General features: G+C 37.0%; 1 long non-coding RNA gene across 1 annotated transcript; it reads left to right on the forward strand.

Moving 5' to 3' along the window:
- Nucleotides 1-3,376: 3,376 nt before the first annotated feature.
- On the forward strand, nucleotides 3,377-7,620 carry LOC139126491 (uncharacterized). Its single transcript, XR_011550592.1, has 2 exons — nucleotides 3,377-3,433; nucleotides 4,772-7,620. It is a non-coding gene; the product is annotated as an uncharacterized lncRNA (long non-coding RNA).
- The last annotated feature ends 8,503 nt before the right edge of the window (nucleotides 7,621-16,123 follow it).

The following is a 16,123-nucleotide window of genomic DNA, read 5'->3' on the forward strand; positions in this document are numbered from 1 at the left end:
TAGAAGAACATATTCATACGAAAAGGGTGTATTTGCATGCATTTATCAATAAAAATAAACTACTATAGCATAAGTATAAATAAATCAATACAGACATAAGTAAATACATATATGAGTGAAAAAACATACATATATGTGAACCAATTCACACAAGACATGAAGACAGACACATACATACATACGTGCATACGTACGTGCATACATACATACATACGTACGTGCATACATACATACATACATACATACATACATACATACATACATACATACATACATACATACATACATACATACATTCATACATACATACATACATACATACATACATACATGCACTCACGCACGCACATACATACGTGCATACGTACGTGCATACGTGCATACGTACGTGCATACATACATACATACATACATACATACATACATACATACATACATACATACATACATGCATGCACTCACGCACGCACGCACGCACATACATACATACATACATACATACATACATACATACATACATACATACATACATACATACATACATACATACATACATATACACACATACAGGATCGAAAAGTTTACATGAGGGGAACGAAGTACGCATGCGTATATCCAGTCGCACACACACACACTCACACACACACACACTGCTACTCGGAAAAGTTTACATGAGGGGGAACGAAATACGCATGCGTATATCTACTCGCACACACACACACACTGCTCTGAAAAGTTTACATGAGGGGGAACGAAGTACGCATGCGTATATCCACTCGCACACACACACTTACACACACACACACACACACACAACAAACACAACACACACATTGCTACTCTCTCTGAGATACACACACTGACGCGACGATCTGCAGGCCCGGAAGTGCCACACCGGGGAGCTCACACTTCTTACTCGGACTCTACGTACCTCGCGGCGTCGAAGGCTAGTGACGATGACAAAGATGTGCGACACTTTTTCTCTTTCTTGCCTTTGTGTCGTGAGTCGGGTTCGTACAGGGCTTTACACAGTGATAAAGTGGTAGCCGGCCTGAGTAATACTACACTGCTTAGAGGCCCCGTAAGGGTTTCTGACTTAATGGTACCTGCCATGCCGGCGAAGTTCTGCTGGGGTTAACGGCCCAACCCAGGCCAATAAAACACTGGGAGTCGTGTATTACAGCTCTCTGCCATTCGGCTTATATTCTTTAATGGTTAAATACAGCATTCAACAGGAACTACAGCAACAGCTTACTGGAACTAAAGCAACAGCTTTACTGCTAAACTCTCTGCTCTCTAAACTCTCTGCTATACTTACTCAGGATCGTACGTAGCTCCACTCAGCAGGGAATGAATGTCTGGAATGCCAAGTATGCCCACTGGAACTAGACAGCAACGGAGTACGGAGAACTGGAATTTTCAAACTAATATTAAGAGCCACTGTGTATTTTCTAATAAACTCATTTTCACGCCTACGACATTTTAGTGCCTGATGTACAAGGCAGTGGTATTTTTTTACGAATTTTCATTAGTTCTACGCGTGAATTTTTTGATCGAAAAATTGATGCTTTGTAAAGTTTGGTCAAACATCAAATGTATTCACTTTTCCCCGGACGTTTTTTGATGAAAGTCATATGGTCAACCCGGTCAATGTAGTATCATTCGACTCTTAATGGTACGAAATGTGTCAAACTGTCATCCGACCCCTATCGACCCCTAGCGTTTTCACGTAATGGGGGCTTTCTTTCTGCCTACTTTTAGTGATTTTCTTGTGGACGCCTTATGTAAACATAGCCAGGCCGTCAGGCCTGCAGTTGAGGACCGGGGCAGCAGGTCACCTCGACCCCTGTCCGTTTCGACCCAAGTAATTCACACCCTCTTGTCGTTGATTGTGGTCAAATCAATCCCGGTGCCTTAGTCACTTCGACCTCAGTCAGTTTTCATGTTACATGTACCTGACAACGTTTTACTGAGTATATTATGCAACTTGTTTCTGTGAGAAAAACTGCTGGCTTCGCTACAACAATCCACGGGGTAGCTGTGATATCGCAGCGGTACTTGTGGCGTGTCGAACGCGCTCGGGTCATTGGTTTGGGGTCATCCCTGTGGCGATGACCCAATGACTCGATCGCGTTCGCCACGAGTACCGCTGCGATATCACAGCTATCCACGGGGCTGTGAACACTCTGATACTTGTGGGAGGCCTGGGGTACCCCGGCCCCATTGTCATTTACTGACTGGGGAACGTGTCTCACTGAAGTACGGATGGATAAAGCATGTCATTTACTGATTTTTGGAAATAAAGCATTCGTCATTATCGCAATTGCTTGCCATATGCGGCAAGATTGGATGAGCGAGGCCGGTCCGCTCGCCTTGGTGTCTTGACGCCAAATGAGCCTATTTCCGGTTTAGGCGTTGGGCTTACAGCAATGCATTATAGGATATCTTCCAGGGCGGCGTGGATCATGTGTGTGTGTGTGCGAGTAGATATACGCATGCGTATTTCGTTCCCCCTAATGTAAACTTTTCAGAGCACTGTGTGTGTGTGTGTGCGAGTAGATATACGCATGCGTATTTCGTTCCCCCTCATGTAAACTTTTCCGAGTAGCAGTGTGTGTGTGTGCGAGTGGATATACGCAAGCGTACTTCGTTCCCCTCATGTAAACTTTTCGATCCTGTATGTGTGTATATGTATGTATGTATATATGTATGTATGTATGTATGTATGTATGTATGTATGTATGTATGTATGTATGTATGTATATATGTATGTATGTATATGAGTGTGTGGGTTTGTGTGTATGTGCGTGCGTGCGTGCATGAGTGCATATGGGCTATGTATGTATGTATGTATGTATGTGCGTGCGTGCGTGCATGAGTGCATATGGGCTTGTGTATGTATGTATGTATGTATGTATGTATGTATGTATGTATGTATGTATGTATGTATGTATGTATGTGCGTGCGTGCGTGAGTGCATGTATGTATGTATGTATGAATGTATGTATGTATGCATGTATGTATGTATGTATGTATGTATGTATGTATGTATGTATGTATGTATGTATGTATGTATGTATGTATGTATGTATGTATGTATGTATGTATGTATGTATGTATGTATGTATGTATGTATGTATGCACGTACGTATGCACGTATGTATGTATATGTCTGTCTTCATAGGTCTTGTGTGAATTGGTTCACATATATGTATGTTTTTTTCACTCATATATGTATTTACTTATGTCTGTATTGATTTATTTATACTTATGCTATAGTAGTTTTTTTATTGATAAATGCATGCAAATACACCCTTTTCGTATGAATATGTTCTTCTAATGTGTAAAATGATTATTTTACATTTGGCGCCTGGTACAGACCAATGCGACATGTATACATATGTCAGGGTTGAGGAAAGGCGAACAACTCCAGGTACGTAAAGTTACAGGGGAATGGAAAAATGTAAAGTGCAAAATCTTAATTCTTGGGATTGATCTCGCCCGACTAATTACTTGTTTTCTATTTCCCGATACCAACAAAGAACTTCAAATATTAAGATTCCTTTATACAACTTGGTTTACGTTTGTGAATGTATCCAACATTTTGAGTCACTGAATACGTGTACAATCATCAACTTCTTGCCAGTTGATCTTCTGTCAGTGATCACTGCATTCAATAGAGCATATGTCGATGTAGGCTCTCTATATATTTTAAACCTAGAAAATCAAATTTTCAGAGGACTTCCATGAAATAAACTATACAATCCTCGCTTCCATTACTGACCTTTCACAACTATGACCTTCGACCCCGGAGTTGAAGCCTGCGTCTTTGCTTTGGTGTCTTTCAAACAGCACTGATTTGAGGTTTGTTTGTTGTGTTTGGATTTTCGCCAACTCCAGACACTGCTATGTGCTTACATTTTTAAAGAGTGTTTTGTGAGAGAAAACTAATAAGTTCATTCTGAGGATGAAACTTCATGGTGTTTTGAAATCATGTCTTTTTGAATGAATAGTCGTGAAGTACTGTTCAAATTACAAGTTTTGGTAAAAATGTTTGATACAGCGCTTACAGACAAGCCTTGCCACTTCGATGCCTGGTATGCATGTTTTTTTACACACACTAAACGTTTTCATATCATTAACAAGAAGGAACCTAATGACTGGATTGTTTGTACAGGATAAACAACAGAAAGCCGACACCGAAATATATCTGACATGCAAGCCTTGAGACAGATTACTATCACCAGTCTGTTGTGCAAATTAATGTCTTTACGACCAGATTACAAACAATTGTAAGAATTAAGAATCTTCAACTGCTCAGTCGTTAAGCAGCATAAAAAAGTGTAACGTAGCACCATGTCGCCTTTAAATCGCGAAACAGTATTTTCAATTTTCCATCCGTTGTTTTCCTGACACCAAGTATTGGTAATAGCGTTAACTTGAAACACCGTAAACTAAGCTGTGATACACAGGGCGATATTCTTACCAGGTTCATTGGTCCAAATTTGGCCAAAACTATGTATGTTCCATAAAAGTATTTTAACAGACATGGTCGTTCGAAGACTGTTAAAATATAATGTACACACCAAACGCTTAAGATGGCTTCTCTTGCAGAGACTGTATAAAGTACACTTTGTTTACTTTGTTTTTGTTTAGTTGACTTCATCGTGAACGTGACACGTTTGACACGTGATCGATACTCATCTCCTGCACACCTTTCACCTTTCACTTTTATTCAGATTTTGAAAAAATGTATTTTCTTTCGTTTCAGGGACTACAGACTCGGAGCCCCCTGGAGTCGAATCGACACTTGCACCTTCACTGACAGACAGTATTACCGATGACACCACAGGAATTCTTAGTCAGACGAACTTGATAATCATCGCGATCGCAGTAGCATTTGTAATGCTGGTTTTGATTGGACTGCTGATATTAGCTATCTTCTTCAGGAGGAACAGTCGACCAGCCTCTGGAACACAAGTGGTCTACTTACAACAGCCAAATGCTGTAATGCTGTAATTCTGTAATTTAACGCACGCATATGTGCGTACCCAACTCTGCACGGTTGTGGTTTGAACGCAGTAGTGTCTGAAGTTTTCTGAGGAAACATCAATTGGAATACAAGCATGTCCGTCCAAACCACCTAGATGCTGGATCTTTCAAAGTCAATAAATTCCATGTTTTCAGGGATGCACTGAAAAGATCCTAGTAATATATGTACAAACTTTTGTGTTTAAAGCAGTCATTAAATGCACCGACTACAACCAGCGTTTTGGTGATGTAGAAGAAATGTTGAGTTAGATTTACTGAAAATAATATCATCGATTGTTCCTCAATCTGAATTTAATGAGGAAACACTTGATACATACATACACTATACATATTACATACATACAATCGTACGTACGTACGTACATTCATACATACATACATACATACATACATACATACATACATACATACATACATACATACATACATACATACGTGCGTACGTACATACATTCATACATACATTCATACATAGAGTCTTAACATGTTTTTACATAAGGGCCTTAATAACAGACATACACATGATACAAGAGTTTTAAAGTTTAGTACATAGAGAGCTAGAGGGGAATCAGAGGGTCATTTTTCAAGGGTCATCTTTATACTGACCCCGGTATTTACTTACATAGATTAATTTTATCGTATTGAATCCATACTGCCACGTACGATTTCGTAAGAAGTTAAAAAAATGAAAGTTTATTTAATAATAATGTAAAATAGCACTTAATGCTGTCAGTTTAAAGTGACAATTTCCTTCAAAGAGAATTACTCGGCGTGGTGTGTTAGTTATGTCAAATACATCAATGTTGACAGTTGTCTGTAAGAGTGTTTGACAACCATAACAATATGAGAAACACCTCGTGTATGGCTGTAGTATTTGTTGTTGGTTCAAATAGACACGTTAATACCACAATATGCACGTCAGCATGAAAGTGAGAAGATTTGAAGTAATCAAAAGCTGTGTAACAAGTTTGCTCACTTTGTTTTTTATTTTTTATTTTTTGTTTTTTTGTATCTTAGCAGAATATCATTTTGATATTTTTTCAATGAGTTCATAGCGATAGCGATATCTGAAATATGGTATTCCGGTACTTATTTTGTTTTCATGTTAGCCATTGATTCACAAAGCTTTGACTCAGAATCTAAAATTTGAAGTTTCCACAGTCAAAGCGTTTTCCTTAGAAAATGTGATTTCTCGATTGCTATCAAATTTTATCAGCTGATTCTTGAATTTATTTTTATATACAACTGTTCATGTTTCATATAAAAATGAATGATGATTAAATTTGGAATGTAGTACATTACATTTTTGAAAATAGTGATCTTATTACTACGGAATGCTCAAGTCCCTGAATTCATAGTTTTGAAATACATTTAACACTCCTTGATGATCTTCAATAAGTTTAGTGCCATGAAATAAATCTACATTATTTGTAACTCCATCATTACTGATTGGACAGACTCAAGCTTGTGATCAAGTGGTCAATTGGGCAAAGTGACACTTGTTTGTTTGTTTCTCATAAAGCTATTACAATTTTAGTCTTGTTTTTACGATGTAGTATAAAGTGACACAGACAGGTATCAATTGTGAGCACAGAATGAACTTTAGCCCTTGATACAGGTGCAGCCAACGGAGCTATTCATTGAAAAAGCTATTCCGGAAGCAATCTTTGAGGGCAGGGGAAATTTTAATTTTTGCTAGGGCAGGGGACACAGTTTTAGGTGGCAGGGGAGGAAATTTTAGTTTTTTTGTCCGGTAGGGTAGATATTGGTTGATTGTCCTGGGGACAGGGCTTGGCGAAAACGAGGAGAGGGGAAGCTACTTTTAAAACGGGGACAGGGGAATTTCAGCCATGGTGTTTCCGGGGATGGGGACACAGGGCAAGTACTTATACCTTTTAAAGGTTACCCAGACTACTTTGCCGATCGATTGACCCCACATCTCGGTCTATGTACTGCGAGATGGAAACCAAATACAAGGCCACTGCAGTATGAGTCTGCATGGGAATGTTAAATTTTTTCTCAGGGCAGGGGAAAATCGACAGTTTTTTTTTCATCACAGGGTAGGGTAGCTTCATGTCTGCAGGGGAAATGGAATGACAAAATTTTAGGGGATTTTTTTCCACGGCAGGGGAAATCGGCAAGTTTTTTTCGCTACAGGGCAGGGGAGCTTCAAACATTCACAGTGGGGAGGGGAAACAGGCAAAATGTGTGGGGAGCGGGTAAAAATGAAGTTTGAGTGCTGTAGGGTAATTCGAAAAATTTTCATTGGGAGGGCAAATTATGAACAGCTAATTAATTACCCTCTTGACTGGAAATTAGTCAGGTCACATTACTTGTCATGTACAATGTATCTTATCATAGTAAGGACCCCTTTAAAGTGCATTGTTCGTTGGCTGCACCTGTTGATACGCTAGCTGCTGTCACGGTCCAACCACCAGTTAATCGACTAGATCAGTTTTTACTTTCTAAGCATGCCTTATATTTCATTACCAGAGCATGAAGCAAAGGTCTTGGCAAGTTATTATGAAATAAACACATAAATGTGAGGTAAAAGCCACAGAGATCCCGTATCTTTGCCGATCTCTCTCTCTCTGTCAATCGTTGTGTGGTTATGTTTTATGTCTGTATAAGTAAAGGATAAAGCCTGAGTACGAGGGCTCTTCTGGTATATAAAGTCCAACCCATCGATAAAATGTCGAGGCCGCAGGCCGAGACATTTATCGTAGGGTTGGACTTTATATACCAGAAGAGCCCGAGTACGAGGGTTTTGTCCGACTTAAAAACTATCGCCCCTAACTGATATATTTTCGTTTTCAAAGTGTTTACGTCAACCGTCCCCTTTGTCAATGTAACATGTTTAGGATATGAATTAAAACTTTTATTTGTGAAATAGCCTTCCAATGTAATGAAACATTCTATAAATGCCCTAGTGCACATTATATAAATGCCCTAGGGCACAGCAGATTTTGTTTTTCAGCTGGTTTCCGCTGTGTTACCAAATTTGAATATTAAAATGTACCAGATGTCTACAGAATATGACATGTTCACTTGTGATTGGACAGTACTTTACTACGGCGCTGTCATTCGTTTTTGGAATTTGGTGACCAAGGCTTTATGAGTAAATAAAACACCCTGAATTGAGCACTCTGATTGGTCAATCAACAGTAGATAGTTTTTAAGTGTAGATATCGATCTCGCTCTGTCGGAGTTTGCCTGCTACGACGGAATTTGAGAACTTAAATCCACTTTTGAGTCTCTCCCTTATGTAAGCGCATGCCCTTTCATCAGAATAGATGAAGTTGATGTTATATAAAGTATAATAATTTTTGGACTCATGAAATAAAGTCCATTCAATACATTTTTGATAATGTGCCCTCTTCAGTCCAGACTGGCTATACAAAACGTAAGAGATGCATGTTGGACTTTTGGTCTTGAGGGCGCTGTTCCGCACGTCAAGATACAGAACATCTTGACCTCAATTGACTGACTTTTTGGGAGTGTTCTTGAAACCCAAGGCCTCATTCCTACAAGATATGGGGAGAAAACAGTTCAAAGTGGAAGATTAACACAAAGGTTATGGAAGGATAAATGCACATAGATTCAATGCACATTGATGCAATGTACATAGATGCAATGGATAGATGCAATACCTAGATACAATGGATAGATGCAATGTATAGATGCTATGCATAGATGCAATGGGTTAATGCAATGGATAGATGCAATGGATAGATGCAATGCATAGATGCAATGGATAGATGCAATAAATAGATGCGATGCATAGATACAATGCACATAGATGCAATGCACATAGATGCAATGAATAGATGCGATGCATAGATGCAATGCATAGATGCAATGGATAGATGCAATGCATAGATGCAATGCACAGATGCAATGGATAGATGCAATGCATAGATACAATGAATAGATGCAATGCATAGATGCGATGCATAGATACAATGCACATAGATGCAATGCACATAGATGCAATGAATAGATGCGATGCATAGATGCAATGCATAGATGCAATGGATAGATGCAATGCATAGATGCAATGCACAGATGCAATGGATAGATGCAATGCATAGATACAATGCACATAGATGCGATGCATAGTTGCGATGCATAGATGCAATCATAGATGCAATGCATAGATGCGATGCATTTATGCAATGCACATAGATGCAATGGATAGATGCAATGAAAAGATGCAATGAAAAGATGCAATACATAGATGCAATACATAGATGCAATACATAGATTTAATGCACATAGATGCAATACATAGATTCAATGCACATAGATGCAATGCACATAGATGCGATGCATAAATGCCATGCATATGGATGCATTGGCATAGGGTGCCACAACGTAACCCAAACACATCACTCAGAATTGTCACTCAAACTAGAACAACGGAACACTCACCTGTTTTTAAGCAACTTCACTAGCTTCCCGTTCCTCAACAGATTTTTGATCAAACTTTTGCTTACCACTTGCAGTCCTAAATGGAGTCTTCACAATATTCCGAGAACTTCATTAAAGTCCATTCTACATCATATGTACCTTTCGTTCACCGGATAATTACCTTTTTTAAACACCAAGATGGAATCTAACTTGCTACGGTCGCCGCTCAGCGGCCTCTGTCCTTTCGAACTCTCTCTACCCTTTGACAGTAAAATATCTCCAAATGTTAATGCTTTAATCAAAGCTTAATTTTTATATCTGTCAGAGAGCACTTCTATTCTACCCATCACTCGAATGCCATTTCATAACTTTGGATATTAAGCGCAGACAGGCAGGCAGACAGCATACAGGCAGATGGACAGACCGTTATAGACAGATATTTAGATAGATAGACAGATAGATACATAGATATATACATAGACATAGATACATACATAGATACATAGATACATAGATACATACATACATACATACATACATACATACATACATACATACATACATACATACATACATACATACATACATACATACATACATACATACATACATACATACATACATACATACATACATACATACATACATAATATAGACAACTTAAAGATATTTGGCCTATAAAATTCAGGCCAAAAAAACAGAAATTGTGTTTGTTATATCTTCCTTAAGATTAGACTAACTCTCTACTTTATTGCCGCAGTATGCAGCATTGACCATGGGGCTGAAAACCTGATTCCTATTATTCGGTTAACACGTGACCTTCACCTGAAATGGCATGACCACATGATCATGATTCGTGGCATTTTAAGGCCAACCGAATTTTTATGTCGAAATCGAAGAAGCAATTCTGAAATACCGTCAATTTTTTCCCATGATTGTCGTTTTAGAGCGTGCACATCAAGCATCGGATTTACATGTAACGCCGTGCATTACGCGGTCAATTTATATTTGATGATGATATTGGAGAACTAAACGCGTATTGGCTCAAAATCCAGCACTATATGCGTTGTTGGCATGAAATAAGTGAGAAGATGCAAAGAAAGAGCACTTTAGAGAATGCTTGAATATCGAAATTTGGTGCAGAACAGAAACAGGAACAGGAAGTTTCGATTGTCAATTTTTCATTTTATGTTGACCTTGACCTGGCGTCATAAGTCGGACGGCCATGCCAAACATAATAAGCTTTGCATTAAATGGACATTTCAGTCAGGCATATTTATTTAATCACAAATGAGAAACTCTGCTTTGTTTCCGAAACATTGACGGTATATGGACACCATGCCCCTTCAAAATAGAACTGTTATGGGGTTGCGTGTGAAAAAGTGGAAAAAGTTTCAGGGTAACTACTTTTAGGCCAGATGCGTGCCTCATTCAGAATAAAATAATTAATTGATGTGGGTTGATAAATACGTAATTGATTTGCACTTTTCTACAGCTCGATGTCTTTTCTTACACTCTTTTTGACTTTTCCCGGGATCAAGAAGTGCCTTTATGCAACTATCATCGACTGACAACTGTTCTAGATACATAGCTGTCCTTGTGCCAGACTTTCAGATCAGCCTCAGGCCGAGTAACAGCGTCTCAGCATAGACACTACCGTTTTATTAGAAAGTATCATAACGGCAGGAAGAAGCGCGCTTTTTAGGCTTCAACTATTGGGGAAACCGTCGACAGTATAGGCGAGGACGGATGTTTTGTCTAAAATGTATCAGCCTGAGTGAGACGGGATCATCACTAGAAATGTACCATAAACATGGTCGGGTCAAAACCAATATCGATCAGATATGAACTGAAAATGCTCACGTGTTTCATTATATATTGCAGTTCTGTTTGAATTTGAACCTTTGCTACATGTTTGCAACTTCATTGAAAGTATTATAAATCAACATAATGAACAATATTCACCACATTAATTCTAAAAGGCCATGAATTATACAAATATGTAATTAGCCGAAATAAAAATATTAAATTTCTTTGACTGCTGTAATTGTATCACCAGTTTATATAGCAAGTGTAATTACCTTTGGCCAAGTCCTTAAAGCCATATATACCTAACTGTGAAAGCTCATTAGATATGCATATTAAAAATAAGCTGACATTAAATATGATATGACTTCCAATATTGGTATAACCATGTATAATCATCAATGTACATAGCATTATTTGCCAACTTTGATCAAGTAAATCCCAGTATATATCCGTAATTAGAAAAGATCATTGAAAACGCAAATTAAGAATTGGCTGAAGAAAAAATACTTAATGACTTTCAATAATGTTGTATCATAGTATCGTCAATGTATATATAGCAAGTTGCGTCAACTTTCGTCTTGTCAATTCAAATATATATCCCTATAATTGAGAAAGATCATTAAATATGATAATTAAGAATTGGCTGAAGTAAAAACGCTTAATGATTTTCAATAATGTTGTACATTAGTATCTTCAATATATGTAGCAAGTTTTGACAACTTTGGTCAAGTCAATTCAGATATATCCCTAATTAGTAAAGTTTATTAAATATGCAAATTAGGGACTGGCTAAAGTTAAAATGCTTAATGACTTTCAATAATGTTGTAACATAGTATCTTCAAAGTACATGACAAGTTTCATCAACATTGGTCAAGTTAATGCAGGTATATATCACTGCTTAGAAAAGTTCATTAGATATGCAAATTAGGAATTGGCTGAGGAGAAAATGCTAAATAACTTTTAATAATATTGTATAATATTGTCTTTAATGTACATGGCAAGTTTCATCAATTTTGATCAAGTCAATTTAGATATATATCCCTAATTAAGAAAATTCATTTAATATGCAAATTAGGAATTGACTGAAGTAAAAATGTCTTTTGACTTTCCATAATGTTACATCATAGTGTCTTTATTGTACGTAGAAAGTTTTATCAATTTTGATCAATTCAATTCAGATATATATCCCAGATTAGGAAAGTTCATTAAATATGCAAATTAAAAATTGGCTGAAGTAAAAATGCGTAATGACTTTCAATAATATCGTATCATAGTAGCTTCAATATATGTAGAAAATTTCATCAACTTTGGTCCAGTCAATTCAGATATAGCTCCCTAATCAGAAAAGTTCATAAAATATGCAAATTAGGAATTAGCTGAAGTTAAAATGCTTAATGACTTTCAATAATGTTTAATCATAGTATCTTCAATATGCATACCAAGTTTGGTCAATTTTGATCGAGTCAAATCAGATATATATCCCTAATTAGGAAAGTTCATTAAATATGCAAATTTGCAACTATCTTTCATGTCATGCCTAAATGGTTCCCACTTACAATATATCTTGGTGTGATCAACATTTGTAGCAAGTCTCATCAAATTGTGTGCAGTCATTCTCAATGTATAGCGGTTTTTTCTAAAATCATTAATCATGCAAATGAGCAAAAAGTAAGCAAGCCACATCCACCAAAAACTAATCAATTCTTGCCATTTGCAAACTAAATCTATGTACTAAATTTGATTTTGATCTGATAAGCCGTTTTGAGATATCGAGCACACAGACAGACAGACAGACAGACGGACAGACAGACAGACAGACACACAGATACACAGACACACAGACACACAGACACTCGGACATCACTGCAACATATAGCATATCCGAAATAAGGGACTGTGTATCAAATCGCAATATTCGATTTTGTTGAGGGCATAAGACAGAACACGTCGCACAAAACTACTTCATGCGCAATATTGCTTATCAACACCCGTAAATATCAATTTAAAGCTGATTCCACACAAATGTTTTTCTCTTACCAAATTAGAAAAATACCTGGCAGCAAAATGTATCGCGCACCTGGTGAATTCGTTCACAAAGTCGCAGCGATTTATGTAAGACTTGCTTGAAAACGTCATTTTCTTATGTCTGAAATAAGTAACAAAATGCAATTTAGATATAATATATCATGTCTCTCTGTGATTTCCACATCGAAATATGGTTGGCCTAAAAATGCCACGGATTCTTCAGGTCTTGTGTAATAAAATTTGTAAATTTGATTGAGTCAAAGTAAACTGAAAAAATAGGATTTTCCAACAATTGGCTTGTCTGAAAAGCTATACGGGGCGCACTTTAGCCATCGCTGTGCTGCTACTGATAATTATCAGGAACTGGCACGTGATGCGGACGTTAATTTTTTCTAAAATCTATGGTTGTAACCCTTTGGTTTTAAAAAGACTTTCCTTCTGATGTAACTTGACACGATGCATGATGAAATGATTAAAAGAGAAATAGTATGATGCAAGAATATTAGTCTATTCATTGGTGTTTGTTTCGTCACTTACAGCCATGCCTTTCTGAGAAAAAAACGAAAACAAAAGAAGCTTAAGTTTTATGAATTCTGCTATCTTCGGACAGAAATAAAGGGATTCTTAGCTCTACCGTCTCATTTATAAAGTCGGGACATACCGTTATATTTCTAGGTTATGTTAAACCTTCATAAATAATATTTGTCTTGGTGACGACATCAAAACCGCTACACATTATCAATGCTGACAAATCTACGCTGTTAAACAAAAGCTTGAAGTTGATTCCAACAAGTCGTCACTAAAGCAAATATTTTTTATCAAATTTTAACACCGCCGATACAAAATGGTACGTCCCAACCATATAACTGAGAGTTTAAAACTAAGAATCCCTTCAGTTCTGTCTGAAGATTGCAGAATGCATGAAACTTAAGTAATATGTATTATTATTACTTTAATCTTGAAGTAATTTGTTTTATCTATCTATCTATCTATCTATCTATCTATCTATCTATCTATCTATCTATCTATCTATCGATCGATCTATCTATCTGTCTGTCTATTCTATATATGTGTTTATATCTGACTCAGTGCAACATTTTAATCAATAGAAGATAACTATTTCCAACAACTTGGTGTAAAACATCAAGGATTTCTTCCTTTGGAAATTGCCAAGGCTTTCGTTTCTGTTCTTCTCTTTTGTGATGGTCCGGGAAAACATTCATTCTTTTCTTTCCTCAAAGGCCATAACAGTTTATACAGATATATTCTCCGCCTGAAATTTATCGTCGTCTAGTATTTAAGAAATTTCCTTATTTGGGCCGATAATATTCTAATTTTATCTTTTCGCGGTACTTTCAAAATAATTTATAATGCAATGCTGCATTCGTTTTTTAGTAAACGAATCATATCGCTTTAAATTATTTAAACAAAAAGAATTCATCCTTCTTCAATCGCTGATAATATGTTCAGAGTTTTTGGTAAACTTACAGAGGTGTCACGTAACTTTTATTTTTGAAGTTGTACATTTTAACGCGATACCTAACACCGACATAGCCTTCACACAACTCTTATTGGTTGCTTTCAATTGTAAATCCGCTGATTAAATTACTTCATAAACACAAAACCAATAAAGGCAATTCACAATCGCCCATCAATTAAGTCAACGAGTAGGAATATGCCACAAATAGCTGTTTTATCCTCCTATATCCTCATAACTGACACTGCATGTACGTTTGCCAGTTTACTTCCAGAGTGTGGTTATTGTATTTCATGATTGTTTTCAAGGTGACCCTGAAAACGTGTTGACTGTGTGAGGAAAGTTTCACTCCTTCATACAGGAAGTTAGTACTGCATGACAAGTGACCAACACATTAAGCTTAGCGTCAGTTTCACCGCCATGATTATGCTTTTCAATTTCTACTGAAATTCAGTGTTCCACATGCGTATCTCGAGTGATCTGTTTTAGATTGGCCTTTTATCTTCTATGAATTGCTTCTGTCAATATGCTAATATTCAGACATATCAAGAGATGGGACAGGAGATTTCATCGGTAATAGGTATTGCTTACGTGATCAGGTGAATATGGTTATTAACTATACGTATCGTTTTATTGAAAATCGCACACAGTAGTTGTCACTGAAATGGCCACGTGACGAGTTGATCGTGATGACAATAGGGAGCACCCAATATCAACCCAAAACTGGCCTGACGTATATATTCTGCAATGAAAAAGCTCGATCATATTCGCCTTATAAAAGGGAAGTGATTTGGCAACTCCATTAATTTTGCGGACCGAAATAATCTACGAATGTGCTTTGTTAAAAGTCGGAACTCTGTGACGAATATAGATAATAAAGTAAAATGTCACTGACTGAGTATGGACTCTCAAAGCCCAATAGGGAATTAAAAGTACTTCACGTTTCGACCGCTTTTTAAAATATAACTTTTCACTCAATTTAGATGGTGTACTTATCATCAAAATTGTTATAGCGTTATACACTACACATATAATGTGCTTCATTATTCCTCCAGTCATAAGTACTAGTCAGTTTTATTCCCAAAAGATTTTCGATAATGTCATTTGATGTCAATGTTTTCTATCACAGGAAAGATTTCAGTTTTCGCTTAATACCATTAAGAATGAGACATATTATAATTATCTTTTTTCAACAATCTGACAATAGAATCTTCGACATAACTTTGGTAAACTTCGGTATGAATTTGTTGCACTGATTAAACACCATGTACTTGGCCACTCACATTGATTGGACCCAACTTGATTGACCAATCATTAATACTGGTTCTGACCGATAGCTCTGAATGAGTT

Source organism: Ptychodera flava, assembly GCF_041260155.1.
Source record: "Ptychodera flava strain L36383 chromosome 3 unlocalized genomic scaffold, AS_Pfla_20210202 Scaffold_27__1_contigs__length_13241970_pilon, whole genome shotgun sequence".
NCBI classification, from domain to species: Eukaryota; Metazoa; Hemichordata; class Enteropneusta; family Ptychoderidae; genus Ptychodera; species Ptychodera flava.